At 36.9% G+C, this 5,278-nt stretch overlaps 1 long non-coding RNA gene across 1 annotated transcript; it reads left to right on the top strand.

Moving 5' to 3' along the window:
* Positions 1 to 444: 444 nt before the first annotated feature.
* On the top strand, positions 445 to 1,720 carry LOC122195871 (uncharacterized). The gene is made up of 2 exons (XR_006186834.1): positions 445 to 1,227; positions 1,349 to 1,720. It is a non-coding gene; the product is annotated as an uncharacterized LOC122195871 (long non-coding RNA).
* The last annotated feature ends 3,558 nt before the right edge of the window (positions 1,721 to 5,278 follow it).

Raw genomic sequence — 5,278 nt, 5'->3', positions numbered from 1 at the left:
TGTAGAAAAAATATCATTTTGGTTGTTATTTGTTTGTGAAATACTCTCTATCTCTACACAAAATGATATTTTTTCTACAAAAGTTTTTATATAGCAAAGCTCATTTCGTAGTCAAACCAATTCATTCCATAGTCAAACTTTAAAAAAAAAAAAAAAAATTGCATCATTTCGCAGATAGGATCAGAGGATTTCGCAGATGGGACCTTCTCCATCTGCGAAATTACCCCTATTTATACCGAAAAAATTTAAAAAAAAAAAAAAAATTCTCATCTGCGAAAGTACAAGTGCCTAAAGCACAGTTGTGCTTTAGGCACTTGTACTTTCGCAGATGAGAAGCCCATTTCGCAGATGGGACCTTCTCATCTACGAAATGGGTGGTTATATATGTAATCTCGATTTTTTTTGGCTATTTTTGTAATGCAATTAGTGTAATTGGCTATTTTTGTCATTTTCTCATAAAAAAGGAGTGATTGAAATGGTTTACATTAAAGTGAATTAATGTTTGAGTCTTGGAATGATATTGTTAAGAAATCTCCATGAGAGGGGCTGTTTTGTTTAAAATACACCAATGTTTTGGGGAAAGGACTCGTTTTAAATAAAAGGGTTCAAAAGAGGGGTTAAATGTGTGTATTTTGTAAAATGAAGATGATTTAGGGCTTTTGTGAAAAGAAATCTCATGGAGGGATCGTTTTTCTTTAATGCCCCAAACTGAAAAGAAATTAGGGCTTTTTGTGCCTCGTCGTCATTTGTTCGATCAGTCATACGTAAGAAGAACGGAACGGATCACGAAGGAACGGAGCTGTTGAGCGAAGGCTCACAGTGATGAATAAGTTTTGTCGGTCGATTTGCGAAGTGGGAGGCGTCTTCGGGGATCGACGAGGCGAAGAAAGAAGATGGGGAGCAATAGTAAGGCTGCTTTCGTCCTCGTCTGGCTTTGAGGTGCGAACGAGAGAAGGGTCTGATGGGGGTCCGGTGAGGTGTCGCGAGCAGCGGCAGTGACGAAGACGAGGTCCTCGTTGTATGTTCGTCGATTGGAAGAAAATAGAGAGAGCGAGGGGCGAAAAGGGAAAGCGATTCGGGGGTTTTCAGATCGAGTGTTTGGTGTGGCTAAGGGGTTGCGAAGGAAACGGGAAACAGAAGCAGCGGTGCTGCTGGTGGTCTCGGTGGGTACAACGAGGGCTGCTCAAGCAGTTCCTCGGCTACTTTCTTCAGTTCCGATGGTTGCAGGTGAGTGGACGGGGGCTGCTCCGGCAGCTCCCCTCTTCTTCTTCTTCTTCTTCTTTTTTCTTTGTTTTGACAGAAATCAATGGAAGGAAATGGTGTTTGGTTTGGTTTTCATTTTTGACAGGAGAAGAATAAGGGTGGAGTATCATCGAATGGGTGGTGGAGGCTGGTTCGATAGTGGCGAATCTGTAGGGCACAGGAAGGGAGGCAGTCGACCTTTGGAGGAAAAAAATACACACACTTCGGTGTGTTCATGATATCAACGAAGAAGGTGAAGGAAAGTGGGGTTTGGTGTTTCAAAGCTTCAATTGGGAAAAGAGTTTATAACATGATTTGCTTAGAGAGTGGTTTTGTATAACATGATTTTTTTATAGTGTTTGGTTTTGTATAACATGATTTTCTAGCTTAGGTAGTTGATCAATATATGGGAGGTATGGGTTTTAAACTTGTAAGTCATATATTCAATAAATCATAGGTATTATTATGATTTCGGGAAGATTTTGGTTGAATTTGAGTTTTGATATACTTTGATTTTTTCTAGCAAGCAAGATTTTAGTTTTCTATCAAGTGTTGTACAACAATTGAGTGTATGGATGTATGGATTGTATGTATAGTTGATAGTTTTTTTTAGATAATCTTATTTGTACAACAAAATAAAATACAAAAATATTGCATTAGTTGTAGATACAAGTGTATGTATCGGAGTAATAAGATGCATTTTATACATGTAATTGTATATGTATTATGTATTGCTTTAAATTATTCATGTATTTTAAGCCATAATAAAAGGTTGAATATTTGAGTCAAAATGTGTAAATTATGGTACCAAAATGGGTAATGTAACACTTGTAACATTCATAATAATAAAAATCAGTTTTTTTCGATTTGTTTGTTATCGATCCTGTTTTTAAATATTTTTTTGAAAATGTTGAATGATAGAGTTTAGTTCAAAATTTTCAAAAATACAAACGGATTAATTTTGCGAATTATAGAACTTCGTGAAATCATGTTTAACGAATCACGTTTTATTAAACCAAAAACGTTTGATTTTTTTTTTACTTTAATAAATATTTTTGCTAAAAATATTTCAAGTGTGAAATTAAATGTTAGACTATACCTTGAGTCCAAAAATGCTTTTGAAATTTCCATCTAAGGTGTGCAAGTTCCTCAACTGGCAAGAACGGTTTTAGCAGTTATAAAAAAATTAGTATTATATTGGTTTTGGATTCTTAAAACGGTCGGATCTTTTGCATACGAATTCTGTTTTGGACATTCTTTATATTTTAGGAAACAGGGAAACACGTACTATGAGACTAGAGTGTTTGTATTGCTCACAACTATTTAATACGACATTTGAGACTGCATTTCACTTTTAGGAAAATATAGGATTTTCATGGTTCAAATATATACAATTTATACAACAATCATTCATACTCATTTCATACACTCATAAGAAAATATCGGAAAACAGAGTTCGTATGAAGAAGATATGAATTTTTGAAGTTTATTAAATAAATTATATATAAATTTAAATCCAAAATCCAGTATTATCCGAAGGGGGAGTCAGCATGCTCATCCGAGTTACGCGCCACGTAACCCCGTACGCCCCGCGTACGCGAAGGCCTTGGTCTCGGTCCGTCCACGTCGCCCCTATGCGAGCTATCCGATCCGTCCCATCCGAAGCGAGGCAGTTGAGGACTCGGTCACGAGTGACGCACGAGTACCCCCCGCGTACGAGCGTACGCACCGCGTACCGAGGCTTCTCAGACCCCCTATAAATAGAGATGCGAGGGTTCCGGGAAAATCACCCCATATCTCTCATTTCTCTCATGATATTGCCTCGATTTCCGTGTCGTTCTAACCCGAAGCCCTGGTCATTTTGCTCAAGTCCCGAAGGTCGATTTTACTCCCGAGATTCCCGAGAATCCCGAGAAAAATCCATTTCCCGAGACGAAATTCTGCCTGGTTTCCATCTCGCTTTCTTCAAACTTTCAAGTGAGTTCATACCCCTTAATTAACCTTTTAAATGTTCTATAAATGCTTTTATATGCTTTCAAGGGGGGGAAATACAAGTAAAACACACGAGTATCATCGTGTGTTATATAAAGAATTTTTATATGCTTTTACATAACCAAATTATATGTGATTTATAAACTTTATAGGGAACTTTCGTATATAAAATATGATACAATAGCATTCTATCTTTTGAAGTATAAATTGTTGTAATGCATGTATAAACTAAACATTTTCTTAGATTATATGTATACTTGTCTATCTTAGGCTCTACAAAAATCTATACTTTCATAACAAGTGATTCCTTTTCTAGGTATTTCTAAACAAACGAGACACACTTTTAGAAAACTATAATAGGTATAGTTTTACGAGGATATTGCTAACTTTTACATACTAGAAACATGATTTTCAAGAAATCACTTTCATATACAAGAACAAACGAACATTTTTAACACGTTGTTTTTTATACACGGTTTGTGAGACATTAAATTCATGTACGTTTGAGTACACATTTCAAGTCCTGTATTATATACCAGAATCCCTTGGAGGGGGAGCATGGTGTTTGTGTATAGATCTATACGGGCTTGACAACCCGCACCTTGACTGTTAGCTACAGTCCACCATTTGGGGTGACAAACGTCATAACATTCCAATGCCTGAAGAACGTTGTGTATAGGCATTCCGAGTCAATAGTATGGTTATAAAACTCACATGGGGTATTAAAAATGCAATGATTTACAAGGTTTTCAAACACATTGGTTATTTTACACTTACATATGATTTTTAGAAACAAACATTGGTCTTGAGAGAAGGCTACTTTTATACAAGTAGAAAATATAGGATTTTCTGGCAACAAACAAACAAGGACAAAACATTTCATTTCATACAAACATTGTCATTTAATACTTATGAAACTCACCAGCTTAAATGCTGATCTACTCTTTCAAAATTTCTTGTATGTCCCAGGGATTCAGTAATTTCAGGTACTAATATGCTTCTGAAGAAGAGATGTTGCGACACCAGTTTAATCTCATATTTTGACATCATATTGTAATTGGTTTTGAACATGTAACTTTTGACAAATGTAAACTTTCAATTATATATATGATGGTTGTATTGCTTTCTTTACTATGTATTCATTTGTTACGTTACCACATGAAGTCATTCGCCCCCGAATGTTTCCACCGTTCAGGTTTGGGGGTGTGACAGATTGGTATGAGAGCAATGTTTATAGTGAACTAAGTATATCGAACCACATAAGATATACAAACTATAAATTCTTAAGGGGCTAATAGTCTCAAACGAAACATTTTTATTTCTACGCTTAAGCAGCGTTACGTTTAACTTAAATTGATAGTTCAACAAATTATTTTCATGATATCTAACTATACAACATGTATTTAGACAAGTTGACACTACGATTAAGACTCGATATATGTAATCAGATTTTGGACAAATATTGCGTGATCAACTATATTTGCCCGAGATTGGACCAACGTATATCGAGGAATGATCGTAGTAAACAACAAGTCAAAACTTACCAAACCGTCACAAAAATCAAACACAAGAAATTAAATACTATAGGAGTATTTGCTACATAAACTACTTTAACTTGCATGTTTAAGCTTACATGTTTCAACTTTATTCAATTCTTATAACCCTCTTTCTCGTACAGTCAAATGGCTGGATTTCACCACCCTGGCGACCCCTACTTTCCCAACCAAGGCAACGGAAGATGGGTCGAAGATGATCCCGAAGAGGACGAGGAACCCATAGAAGTGGATGATGACTCCGGTACCGACTCAGAGCCGGAAGTGATCAATCCACCACCCGTTCAACCTCCCATTTTCGTAAGGAACTTTCAAGGACCAACTCCCGTTTGGGGAAGTCACCTCCACCATTGGAGCCAACAACAAAACCTACGCCCTCCCTACGGCATGTGTCGGGACTTCTATGATGTCCGCGGCGGAGGTTCGGCTGATCGGGCACTCCCAGTAATGGTGGGTAAGCTAGCCAATCAGTCCTACCAATCCTGAGTTCA

Source organism: Lactuca sativa, chromosome 9, assembly GCF_002870075.4.
Source record: "Lactuca sativa cultivar Salinas chromosome 9, Lsat_Salinas_v11, whole genome shotgun sequence".
Taxonomy (NCBI): Eukaryota; Viridiplantae; Streptophyta; class Magnoliopsida; order Asterales; family Asteraceae; genus Lactuca; species Lactuca sativa.
This window is presented reverse-complemented; position numbering and strand designations above follow the sequence as displayed.